General features: G+C 38.5%; 1 protein-coding gene across 1 annotated transcript in view; it reads left to right on the forward strand.

Annotated features, from left to right (window-relative positions):
* The window catches only part of LOC145995125 (zinc transporter ZIP3-like), an 84049-nt gene that overhangs the window by 65611 nt on the left and 3897 nt on the right, over nt 1–14541 (forward strand). The window lies entirely within an intron of this gene.

The raw sequence follows: 14541 nt of genomic DNA on the forward strand, positions 1-14541 counted from the left end.
GGACATATTTTTAATATTTTAGTCATAAATGCATTTCTATTTGACTTATTTTGGTGATTTTATGTCCTACAAATCTTAGCCACACACACACATATATATATATATATATATATATATATATATATATATATATATATATATATATATATATATATACTGTTTATAGCGTCCTAAATAGTCAATATTACCCTCCCTACATAAAATGACTTGGAAAATCGCAACCTTGCCTCTCCGTTTACGATTGTGATGGATGGTGAAAGTGAACTCAAGTTGAAATTCACACGGCGACAGATACATTCCCCTATTAGATGAAGGTTAAAAGTGAAACTTACCCGTCAGGTTACCTGAAACACTTCCACAAAGCAGCCCATGATTCTGTTGTCATTCCCACGGCCACAGTAATCAGCCAACGCATCTTGGAATGTGTTTCTCACGCTAAGCCTTTCTGCTGCACTTACCATGCTGAAGCTCCTGTTTCTTCATCACAGAAGGTCACTGTGTCAAGTTTTAACTTTCCTCTCCGATCGGGTCTGTTCTTAACGTTACATCACGTTACATGTATCATCCGCTTGTTTACCTGAATAAGATCCTGGAAATCTCATGTTTCTCCACCTAGATGAGTCGTGGCGAAGAAGATAATTGTAACAATGTTTTGGTCAGAAGTATCATCTTAGCTGTACTATTTAAAGGTACGCCAACCTTTGTTGCGGAGTGGTCAGCTCATCTCTCTACAATGCCACAGGGCCTCCCCTATGGGTAGTGGTTCCCACTTAAAACTGTAGGTCCAGTTCCAATTAGCGTTACTGTGCATAAAGTGGACTTAAAGCACCAACTCAACTCAACTCAACCTCCCCTATGGATAGAGGTAACGTCGCCATCTTGAATTCAAGGGATTTTGGATCCGAGACCCGGTGAAGACACTTTAAACTGTAGGCCCAATCACGATTAGCCGGTTTAGCCCGTTGCAGATTTACATATATTTTAAAGTCTGAGTTAGTGCCTGTATACCTTAAGAAGAGTCACTTATGAATCATTCAGAAGGCCTTTCCACCTATCTGAGGCCATAGTCGAACTTTCTCGGCACTCGTGTGGTGGAGTGGTTAGCACACCGCGCTACAATGCCAGGAGTCCAAGGTTTGAATCCCGGCCTAGTGAGTGTCCCTTCGTTATATCATCACACTCCTCTTCGCGTTTAGCCAAGAGCGGTAGAAAAGCGAAGTAAAATTAACCAAATCAATACACCGTTCGTAAACTTGCTGGTGTGGTAAGCATGCATATTTCATTTGCCGGGTAATTTCTGTACGTTTAAGGGTTCCATAAAACACTCAAATTGCTGACCAAGGCAGAATTTATATTAAATAAACACACTACAAACGTAACCAACTTTTAACAGAATCTTTGTCTGAAGAAGACCCTGTTAAACCCGGTATCCACTTGTTGCAAACCAGCGTATCATATTCCCGTTCCGTATCAATTTATTCGAAAAACTTGGAACGCTCCGTTTCAAAATGTGAGAAAAGATTCGCAACGGACCCGATAGCTCATTTGGCGGTTTTTCCCCGTCACATCAAAGGAAGGATACGATACGCGGTGGAGGGTCAGTGTGGACGGGCATGCGCGCGTTCCGTTGCCTCGTTGCATCATCCTTCAGTGTGTAGTGAGCTCTGTGAATGACAGTACGTCCCATTGTAAAATGTATTTTCTTTATTATCTTTATTATGGAGTGTGATAAGGAAAATACTATTGCATTTATTGATATATATATATATATATATATATATATATATATATATATATGCATCCGAGTAAAGTTTGTATAATCCGCTGATCTACTGGAACCGCAAGTCTGCCAATAAGCTTCTTCCACTATACAGTTCACGGTTCGCGTACATGTTTGTCACCCACCAACGTGATGATTTGCGTTTTTTCTTTTTCGATAAAACGTAATTAATGAAAATATATGCGGCTGCTGACACTTGCTGCGGTGTACTCATCGTCATTTGAGACCAGACTGTGAACCGTATCGCAGTCCCGATACGGAATGCAGTGATGATACGCGACAAATCGGGGTCCGTATCGTATCAATGATTGATACGGGACGGGGATACGATACGATGGTTTGCAACAAGTGGATACCGGGCTTTAAAGGGTTTAAATGTTATGTTTATCGTGTGTGCCTTGGTCAGCATTTTGAGGTTTTATTAAAAATGGAGACAAGGCTTAACAGGATTCCAGAGGGCAAGAAACAACCGCTCTTCACTGGTGAAAATGTGTGGAGGAAGTGCTATCTTTAAAATGATAAAAATGACGATTCAAATGTCACCTTATCAGTGTTGCAGCCTTGAGGTCGTTTTGCAAATAACAGTTGATACCTCATGTAAATTTGAACTGTACAGGGTGGGGAAAAACCTTTTGCTAGGGGTCTGCTGGAAAAAGTAACAACAATTAAGAAATTATGGTAATACCAAATGTTTACTACGACAATTGTGGTTACAAAAACAGAATTAAAAGTTAGTTCACGACAAAGCACCTTGCTTCAAGGCAAATGCTACCCAAGACCTTCTTCGGCGAAGTGGCATTGACTTCTTCAGCAGTTCTGAATGGCCGGGTGCATCACCGGACCTGAATGCAGCGGAGCACTTTGGGGCTATTCTGAAGGACGCAGTTGAGTCCTTGATGATAGTGAAACGCGGATCGGATCGCTATTCCCGGCCAACACTCCTTGCACATCTGGAACAAGTCCTCCGTAACATGGAATGGAATACGGACTTGTTTGCGAATCTTCTGAGCTCCTACCCTGATCGTCTTCGTGCTGTGAGAGAAGCAAACTGCGGACATACTAACTTTTAATTTTGTTTTTGTAACCACAATTGTCGTAGTAAACATTTGGTATTACCATAATTTCTTAATTGTTGTTATTTTTTACTGTGGACCCCTAGCAAAAGGTTATTTCCCACCCTGTATACAATCTATCATATATTTTTGTCGAACTTCTAAATTTTTCATTTGCTTCTCCTTCGCAATTTCAGAAATATACCAATTCTATCGCCATGTTTACGTGGCTGGGATTTCTGTAAAAGACCAGAAAATTATGCTGCGCAATCCTGTGAAAAGAGTACGCCATAACCTCTCATAACTTGTTACGCTTTTCTACGATTCTGTATAATCGCTTTGTATTCGTTCAACTCCAAATAACACACTGTAACCCTTACAGGACTGCATCAAATTGTACATAATTATGCTTATCACACTACCACGTTTCCTGATTTGCTTCCTTTTCAGTCAGAACAAAAACAATTGTTGGATTCTTCCGTCAACACTTCTTGCTTTCTCCGGAAATTTTCTTATCTCTCTCTGCTCATGTATTAGAAAGTTGAAGGTGCATTTAGTAATCCCTAGAATCCTCCTCTGCAAGTACAGGTTTGGGTTACACTTCCTGTTCTGCCCATGTAATTATTTCCAATTAATTCATTTCTTATGGGTTCTCCTGACAATGTGGGCCTCATGAAACTACTAACCTTGATATTCTACTTTAATTAAAACACGACACATTTGTTATAACTTCATATCTTCAAATCTTCAAATATATCCCGTGGGTATGAAAACATACATGGGTTCGGTTGGTTGGTTGATTTAGTGTTTTAAGTCCACTTTATGCACAGTAAGGCTAACCGACTGGACCTACAGTTTAAAGTGGAATCCGAACCACTATGTGCCTCCACCGGGTATCAAACCCGGGACACCTTGATTACAAGGCGACGACGCTACCACTGCGCCATCGGGGAGGCCATACAGGGGTTCGGAAACAAGCCCTCACACATTCAATGTGTGGACCACACTAAAGATATTGAGAGCAGCACCACGTTCCAGTTGCGTTCACCCACCCTCTCCCCTCAGGATTACCTCTGGCAATTCATTGAATAGAGGCTGTGTGATTCTCAGAGCCGCTCTGTGCATAGATTTACTTTTCTCTATATTATTATTATTCATAAATTAATGTCATAACTGATTTATATCCTTATAACAGTGATATATTCTCGTGAATGAATACATATGTTTATAGTGATACAGCATATTCTTGTATGTTTGTCAAATTTCGTATTCAATTACAACACACAGTGGTCTTTTTAACGGAAATATATGTACAATAATAAAGGTAAATAAAGATAATGTACCATATGAAAACTTAACAGAAATTCATGATGACATCATTTGTTATGGCACATTGTATTGCAATGCAAGACAGAAAGATATTTAGTTATATCGATATTTTCGGTATAGTTCGATATCGATATTAAAACATTATAGAACTTCGCCGACCTCATTGGCGGAGTGGTTATCATTATCACCGTGTGCTGCGACGAGAGGTCTCGAGTCCGAATCCAGGCCTGGTCAAGGGTGTTCTGCACGATTGTTCCTTCATTATTTTCATTATATCATCACTCATCCGCATATTCGCAATTACTCTAAATTTCAGAAAAGCAAAGTAAAGTAAACCAAATCAATCAATTGATATCGACAAATCGATAACGCACACAACTTTACCTGAATCCCAGGACATCCACGGTATAGCGGTTGTGTCGTGCACTTTGCTGCTAATTCCTACTTTGGAGTCAAGATATTTTATTTATGCGTGTTGTTAGTGGGTTTAAATTCACAACGTATTTGCACTTTCCTTCTTGTATAGAAAATAATCCGTGCTAATAAACTCGTTCATAGCGTTTTGCGTTTGTGTACTATCATACACTTTCTATAATTATTTGTTCGCAATCTGAGTTCTTTAATTCGTCATAAAAGCAGGAGTATACCGTGCCGCCTGCTCTCTCTGTTTAGTTTTATGTCCAAGAATGTGTAAAGCCTGACTTGATTGTCGGTGTACAAGTTACGAGTGCATATTAATTAATGCTGAAAGTAGTTTTCCATTTATAACCATGGTTTGAAACATATTGGTGATGTGATTACATAACCACTAGCCAATCGAGTTGAATGTTACATTCAGTTCAACTTGTGGTAACCTCACCAAGTTGCATCTTTCCCATTTATTCCCGTTCTTGAGACATTGGCAATTCATAATGGTATCTCGCATGTAGCAATAGTAGTAAAAAAATACATTTTCAGAAATGATTTTACACGGTGAGTTCATTGATCATGTTTGAGTATTTTTTACTACAGTGCATATAAATTGAAACTTTCCGAATACATCATTGATAAAGCAGAAGGGATTCTGGTTCGATTTTCGATACTGGAATATTTTTAACTCTTGGTTCAATGCAGATCTATTCTTAAAGTGAACTTGAACTTTGCCAAAAAATAATTTGACATATATTTTTGAAATTCAACATTACATGAACCACATTTAACACTATACTTCAGTTTCATCTATTTCTGTCCTGAACTCGTTCTATGAAGTATTGTGCTTTCATAAGAGATCACTGGAGCGCTGTACTGTCGCGTAAGTGACGTTTCGTGATATGTGAAAGTATTGCGTTGCGTTAACCGTTAAATAAATCACTGAAGCTCAGCAGATAAAGCTTAATGTTACGCAGGAAACAAAGCCGTAAATTGGAGGGAAAACTACCAGAATGCGATTGACGAACGTGACTTAATAATAGAATTATTTAACCAGGATGAAAACTTAATATGTCCATTTACAATATTAACGTTGCGTAAGAACAATTAGGCATGTTAGTGAAAAAGTAATTCTTCAGCTTACTTTGATCTAAAGGTAGCTGTTGCAACTGACTTGCCTATTCTACTAAATAATTGTGACTACTACTTTTTAGAAAGTTAATTTCAATAGATATACTACACAGGGTGTCGGAAAACAACTTCAACAACGCTTGGGTGCTGGTAGATATCATAAAAACAAGTAACTTTTCCTCATAAACTTTACCTGGAAAGCGCTTAGTCTCTGCGCTACGAGCACTTAAAATATATCCTGTATGTATGCAACCCAACACATCAAACGACAGCTCTCACATAACTTCCAAGGCCGCGCGGCAGGATTGCCACTAGCGTCAGTTGGTGGTCTTACCTGAGCGAAATACAAAAGAATGATGATACTTGCGATGTTGTAGGAAGTATTTGCAGTACTTACAATTTTACCAAAGCAAAGGATTTCCAATAAATTAGGACTGAAATTCAAGAGTGTTCCTTCTGAAAAGTCTTCATGGTGTTTCGACACTCATGGAATATCAATAATCGCAAGAGACGCTTGCGATAGATGATGAAGTCGACGAATGAAGAACAAATGTTCTCCACCCCGTTTCGAACACGCAGTCTGTAACAATTTTTTGAAAATTATACCTTAGCATTTAGCGTAATTTATAATCGAGTCCGTCACATAATACGGGAGCAAGCCCCTTACTTAAAACAAAATAATGTTATTGGCTCTTGCAATAAAATGAAATACGTCGTTTAAACATACATTGTAGTGAAAGACTGACATTGTCCGAAGACACCCAAGACGAGCTTCTGATACGCGGATCAGTTTCTAAGATAATCGTCGTGTATTTCTATTTTTCTCATTTTACTTAATCTTTCTGCCTTTCCAGGTAAATCACAACCATAACGATGAATGACCCATTCACACCTTTGTCCAGGCAGGAACTCGAATCTGAAACCTTTGGTAGCGTGTTCCGATCACTTAAACGTAATCGGTAACTTTGCCGGCTCTATAATATTCCTTTGCGGGGTTGTATGTTGTCTTTTGTTTTCTCATTGTGCATTCCAAGCACGCTATACAGCTCGGCGTTTGACATAAGTATGGTTAATTTGGTTTTAATTCCTAATAAGGATTGATTGATTGATTTGGTTTATTTACCTTCGCATTTTTGCTACTTTTGGCTAATCGCGAAGACAAGGATGAGTGATCATATGATGAAATTGACGAAGGACCACTCACAAAGATCATCCATGCGCAGGCCTGGATTCTAACCCAGGGCCCCTGGCATCGTAACGCTCTGTGTGGACCACTTCACCACGGAGACCTGCTCTTAATTAGAAGTTTATCTCTCTATTAATTATATTATGAATTAATTTATCATTATACGACGTTTTACATTTTATTGCAAGAGCCAATAATATTATTTTGTTTTCAGTAAGGGGCTTGCATCCGTATTATGTGACAGACTCGATTATAAATTACGCTACATGCTAAGGTATAATTTTCAAAAATTGTTACAGTTTGCGTGTTCGAAACAAGGCGGAGAGCATTTGTTCTTCATTTGTAGACTTCATCATTTGTCGCAAGCCTCTCTTGCGATTACACAGGCCTGCGAAATTGAAGTTATTGAAAAATACAAGAGACGTGTACGCTGAGTTTTATGTTATTGGGTGTGCTGATTTCGAAAATGACCTCCATTTTTTTCCACCACGTCAGGATTTTTTGTACAATCGATATCGATATTTTTGCTAAAATCCTATGTAAAAAGGAATTTTCACGAACAATTTTGCATGCACTATCTGGCAACAGTGTTTTTGATCAATTTAAATCTATGTCAAATCGATGCTTGGTGATGCAAATTGATTTATTAGCAATTGATTTTATTTTGTATAGGTTTAAATGGAAGAAAACCACTGTTGCCAGATCGCACGAGATACCTCTGGTCGAGAGAAAAACACAAAGTTCCCTTGCGTTTACACTTTTAACATCCCATTATGGTGAAGTTTCTAGAAAAAAAGCACCAACGTATTATGTTAATTTGTGTTTATTAAGGTAACGTACATAAAATAGATGATTGACCACGAGGAGCAATGTATGTGTACATGAACGTTTGGCACAAATTGTAAACTGAACAAACAACAAAACCAAACACAAACAAAGTTTATATTTACGTACGTACCCTTTTGCATTTGAAACTTCTTTTTGACGTTCTTCTTTTATGTGCAATCTCAGGCCTCTCTCGTGTTAACATCCAACAGTAGTCGGCGAGTATGTTCTTGTCCCATCGTCCTTGATATTTGCGCTCCATATCTTTAATATCTTGGTGGAACCTTTCACCCTGTTCTTCGCTGACTGCTCCTAAATTTTCGGGGAAATAGTCCACATGTGAGTGAAGGAAATGTAGTTTGACACTCATGGAGCAACCCAACACTTGAAATGTGTCCATCATATTCATAACAATTGCTTTATAGTCAGGATCCTTGTAATTCCCCAGAAATTTACTGACCACATCCTTGAAGGCAACCCAAGCTTCTTTCTCCATTGATGTCATGCTAGTCTCAAAGTCTTTATCCTTCATGAACTTGCGGATATCTGGACCAACGAAGATTCCCTCTGTCAACTTGGTTGCAGATAAACCTGGAATCTTTTTGCCCAGGTATTTGAAACAATCGCCATCTTTTGGAATAGCCTTGACAAATTGCTTCATTACACCTAATTTGTTATGCAACGGGGGTAACAATACTATTTGGGTCAACTAAGCTGTTCCGAATCACATTCTTGGTGCCTGGTTCAAGATTTTGTCTTTTAGCCCATTCTTACTTGACCCAATGTTGAGTCTTTGCACGACTGTCTCACTCACAAATGAAACATGGGAACTTTGTATATCCGTCTTGTTGACCAAGAAGCATGGGGATAACTTTCAAATCACCGCAAATGGTCCAACCGTGGTCGGCATATTTTATTTTGTTGAGGACGAGAGCCAGGTTTTCATAGCGTTCTTGTAAATGTACCGAGTGTGCAACTGGTACAGATGCATACTGGCTTCCGTGATAAAGAAGCAGCTTTCAGGCTCCTTGTCGATGAATCTATAAACAGCCTCCATTCATCTTTATTGTAGGTGATATTAAATTTGCTCATCAATCCGGGAACATCAGAACAATAAACCAGGTTCTCCGCTTTCTCAAAGTACTGAACAAAGTCCTTTTCTCGATTCCTGTACCAATAAAAAGTGGTTCCTTTGGCCAATAAATGTTTTTCTTTCAATCTGGAGCCCAACAATTCAGCTGCCTCTTTCGAAAGGCCCAGATCTCTAATCAGATCATTAAGTTCAACCTGAGAGAAGGGCTGAGGTGAATCGCCTCCGAGGGCTTATATTCGGTATCGGAGCCTTGACCGTCTGGATGTTCCGAGTCTGAAGACTCTGAAGAGATGACTGGTAATTCAGTTGGAGGCAAAGGGACTGGCACATAAGGTCCATGAGGAACGGGGCGTATGGCCGATAGAATGTTCTCAGGATAAGAGATTAGCTTGTGATTTTTTCGGTTATACCCACGGACATGGCAGGCACAAAAGTAACAATCATTACAGTGGTTTCTCGGCTCCCTCCATGTCATAGGAATTCCAAAGCGTAAAGCAGTCTTCTTTCTGTTGAGCCATAAGCGTAGATCATTGAGACACTACACACACACTTTAAGAGGAGCCCACGATTTGTCCTGGTCTCCGAGTTTCATGCCAAAATATGCAAGATAAAGTTTTCTTACATAGTTTGTAATGGTCATGCAGGGAGGAAAACTATTCCACGCTGAAACAACATATTTATGGTAAATGTTCATACAAATCCACTTACAATTAAATTTTTCAAGAAAACGTGACGTGATAGACATTTTTCTTTATTTTTTTCGAACTCAGCACGACAAAATACATAAAGTTCACCTATCACTTCCCTTGTATTTTTTTCATCGCAGGCCTGTGTTATTGATATTGCATGAGTGTCGAAACACCATGGAGACTTTTCAGAAGGAACACTCTTGAATTTCAGTCCTATTTATTGGAAATCCTTTACTTTGGTAAATTTGTAAGTACTGCAAATATTTCCTACATCGCAAGTATCATCATTCTTTTGTATTTCGCTCAGCTAAGACCACCAACTAACGCTAGTGGTTGGAAGTTATGTCAGAGCGGTAGTTTTATGTGTTGGGTTGCATACATACAGGATATATTTTAAGCGCTCATAGCGCAGAAACTAAACGTTTTCGAGGTAAAGTTTATGAGGAAAAGTTACTTGTTTTTATAATATCTACCAGCACTCAAGCGTTGTTGAAGTTGTTTAATGACACCCTGTATATTATTTGAATTATGCCAGTACAAGTGTAAGATCAAAATACGTATTTGACTTTCAATGCATTTTGCAATGTAGTCTCTAAACTGTTGATATATGTACTATGCGTTAAGAAAGCTAGAAGTCAGAATTTTTTGGAAAATCCCAGCTGACTGCCCGAATCTGACTAGCGAGTCTACCCACAACGTAGAGCCTGAGCAAGAAGGTTAGCGATAGGTGCGTGGTTGAGATGATGTCATGGGCTCGCTTGTTGATTGGAGGTTTTGAGAGTTATGACTTCCTCCCTAGCTGCAAATGCATAACAGCTAGAGATGTTATAGAACTACACTCATGCTCCCTCTAAATACGGAAAGGGTCATTATAAGACAGCGTACACTAAATGGTCAATCTTTCTCCCATGTCCTGGAATTTGCATCAGTGTGGGTTAACAAGAATCTGCCGACCGAATCCAAACTTGCTATAATTATATGTTTATAAACTTGGATTTGTTATGACCATAGTAAATCTTAGTTTTCGGATTTGATTCAGTTTATTCCTGAATATTTGCACATCGTCCGTTCTCCAAGGTACTGTTATGCCTTTGAAAATTAATCGCGACAGTGATCAGTTTCATATGAGACTAACTGAACTATTTGCTCTGCAGTATGTAGAATGTAGAATGTTGAATGTATTTGCAAGTACATCCCAGAAAACAAATCTATAATGGAGTTCCCTTCATTCTTATTTCAAATTATCCATGTCGGCACAAAGGTTGCGCAAGTAGAGAGAGGGAAACACTGTGGGAGACAGACTAGCGGTATTGCCAGAATTCTTAGAAGAATTTAAAAGAAACTTAAGTACCATTGACGATGATTGGCTGTCGCAGTTCCGTGGCTCTCCAACGCCGCGTTCACCGGCTTCGTATATGGCAATCTGTAGCTATAATTACTCAAAAGTATATGGTCAGATCTGCCCCATATTGTGTGTTTAAAAATTAAGCTGATGACAAGGAAATCAATGTGTCGAGGCGCATATCTGGAAACAAACGTTTCCCCGTGCCTGGTGCGTAAATTGCTTGGTCTGTTATGGTCCTCGGAGTCCACGCAAGCCAGTCATTATTAACAAACTTCTAAAAATAGTTTTCCTTTCGGAAAAGATTTCCTACAAGAAGTTCCGAGCTCCATTAACACTTGAAACTTCCTTAACCTCTTCGTTTCTGGAGAAATGAGAACTACTTCGTTTGCGTTTCAAGTAATTTTACGTTCGTCCAGCACGTAAACTGGTCAAGGTTTAACCTAAAGAGTAACATGATAAGATTCTGACACTTGCCCGAAATACGAAGTCATAACGCTGCAAGTCATACGAAGCCATAGTAACGATACCAGAAGGTTGGTGTCTGGGGAGGGGAGAGGTTAATTTAATATATCATTAAATACTAGACTTAAATTGTATGTTTCGGTTAAGATAATGTTTATGTATGTGTTCTTTCTTGTTTTCTGGGGGAGGTCCACAAGAAGGACACCACCTCCTTCCTATAGTGTTTCCACCAATGCTTGTTGAAGGAATGAAAGAGCTAACAATTAGTGATTTCAATTATTTAAAAAAAAATCACGATATTTATGATTGACCTCACTTGATTTCTCACTTCAAACTTTTTCCTAATAGTATACTAATACAATTGCACAATTCCTTTTACACTAAATAACAATTTTACTCAACATGAAAAAGTGTTTCACTCGGCAGGTGTTAATTTATTACTGTGGAATCACACGTACGTATGTATTAATATTAATATATATTTCTTACTGCTTTATTTAAATTTAAAAATAGTGTATAATACTTTATTAGTATTAGATTTTGTTTATCTTCCCCTCTTCCACGATATTACAATTTACTTTATGTGCTGACATCTTTTAGTCACTAATTAAAACTATACAGACGCGCGCGCGCACACACACACACACACACACACACACACACACCCACACACACCCACACACATACGCACGCACTAAAACTGTGCCGGTTTCGAATCCTGGTATGTGTGTCACTTTATCATGTCATCACCAAGGGCGCCCGAAGGAATTTTTCAGGGTTGAGGAGAGTCATAGAAAATACTATTATTATTATTATTATTATCATTATTGCTACAAGTACTACTACTACTTCTTATATATTTTTTAAAATTACATATAATTGTAATTTCCATATTCTGTGTATGTATATACAATTTGCATAACTGTATACTTAACATATCAATTCATGTAGGACAAAAAGCTATTTTTATAGTTAGATAAACATGTAAGCTTGAATGTAACCCTGCTTCAAATAATAATAATAATATTTACTGTAACTTGCTTCCCGTAAGTCACAGGAAACAATATTTTTTTTAAATATAAATTATCACTACAATTTTTACCATTTGAATTACATTAACGATTTCTAGAAATCAAGGGTCATCACCCATCCCCATCATCGGAATTAGCCAAAAATGAAAGGAAAGCGAAGTCAAATAAACTAAACCAAATCATATATATACATATACACCCATAACATTTGCTCGAAAATACCGTGCTGCAAGACTACAGAAGTAGGGGGTAGTACTGAGCAAGGCTATCACACTATCTGTTCTTCCGAAATCGAAATGCTATCAAATTCTGAACAATTAGCTTTACAAAGTTGTTTTTAAAAACTGACCTGAGCATATCTTAGTTATATTTCTAAAATGCACGTAAGTATATTTACAGCGTGAAGCGGAAAAATTCTAGAATCAACCTTTACTTGATACTATTCCATACAGTGTTTGTTTGATTACAGGCAACAAACTTTTCTATTGCAGATTAGAAAGTTTGTACTTTCTTTAATTAATTCATGTCGTAGTCCGGAGATTCTTAAAGTTCACTTCTGCATTGAGATGTTCTTGTTGGCTCGTCTACATCAGACTTGTTACAAATGTGTCAAAATCACAATTTAAGCAGAAAAATAACTTGTTTATGTCCGAGAAGTAAATAAAGGTAAATGAAACTCCTGCCGGAAATATTATCAAAAATTGTTGATTTATTTAAGTAGAGTAGATTTTCGCTGTAGCTTGGACAGGGTGATTAACATTTCTGACTTTTTATATTTTACTTCTAGAACGTTTGACTCAACATCTAATGAGATTCATTCCCTGCTTTCGAGCCGCTATCGGATTAATTCTATTTGTTCGCTTGATTTGGTGAGGAGATTTAAGAGACTGCACATGTAAAAGCGACATATTTGATGTTATTTGGAATTCAAGTACTGTCCGACATTCGCCCCTTCTACGAGCGAGTCGGTGACCCCCTTGCAAGCCTTTCTCTGTCACTTGATACGTGTTTCTTGAAGTCTCGCGGTTTTCTTGTCACGTACCGACGACCACTCGATCGTGAAGAGTATCTGTGACGTGAAAAACTCCGGGAGATTCTCAGGGCCTGTCTGCCGAATGGGCGAATTAAAGTAGGCCGCAGTTGCAATCTGAAATTTACCGTGAACTCTCAAGACAGTGTGGGTATCAAGGAAAGCAGAAAGAATTGAGATCTTGTTTCAAAAGTAGATTTCTTCTACAGCAGCAAGATGGACGCCAAAGGGGGTTGTTTTCTGCCCTTCGCCCAAATGCCTCATCAAAGAGGAAAAGTAGCTTTTGATCCTCTAATATCAATTCCCAACTTAAAATGGATAGTGAAAAAAAATGTAGTGCACGTGCACAGGTTTGAGTCTCCTGGGGAAGAACTTTTCTCTTGAGATTTCGACCAGAGTCTGTGACCAGTGGCCACCAATGATCGTGAGGAAATTGGGGAGCTACGAACGAGTAGCGTTACTGAGGGTTCGTCGTGCTGACCACACGTCACCCGTAACTGATTGGATGATCGCCCACCTCTGCTAAGGCACGTGGGACTGAGGCCGGCAGTCGGTAGGCAGGTAGGCCTTGACACTCAATTGCTGTTGCGCCACGGGTTATTATTATTAATTTAGATTAAAATGCCATACTGTTACTGTGTAAAATCATTCATATTTCTTGCTAATTATGTTCTTGTTGTGCATGTAATCGTGTAGTTCAATACTGAACATTGTAATACATGTGTGTTGTATTATCTTACATCTTTCTCCCATAATCAATTTTCAGCACATCTAAAGCTATCCACATCGCAATTGAAAGCGGTAGAAATGCGATGTTAAATAACTAAAAATAGAAATTAAATATTTATTAATGTACCACGGTGGTTACTTGTACACAGATTTCCTCTAATTTCACTAAATTTCCATCTGTTCTTCCTCTTTTGGGTTTAATGGAGTTACCCTTTTTTAAAGCACCCAAATCTCAACCTCCCTTTCACATAATACACTGGACTGCATTTTGAAGAGTAGCGAGGCTCTGGCGTCTGGACTCAGTCAATATAACCCTCTGTGGGGCTCGTGTCAGAGTTGTTAAAGGTACAGGAATTTTAAATAAATTCAATTCCGGTCCAGGAGAGAAAATGAGCAAGCGTAAGTGAGGTCTGGACCGTAAAGAACCTTTTTATCTGTAAAATATGTTAAT

Source organism: Lepisma saccharinum, chromosome 11 (genome assembly GCF_977018435.1).
Source record: "Lepisma saccharinum chromosome 11, izLepSacc3.1, whole genome shotgun sequence".
Lineage (NCBI taxonomy): Eukaryota > Metazoa > Arthropoda > Insecta > Zygentoma > Lepismatidae > Lepisma > Lepisma saccharinum.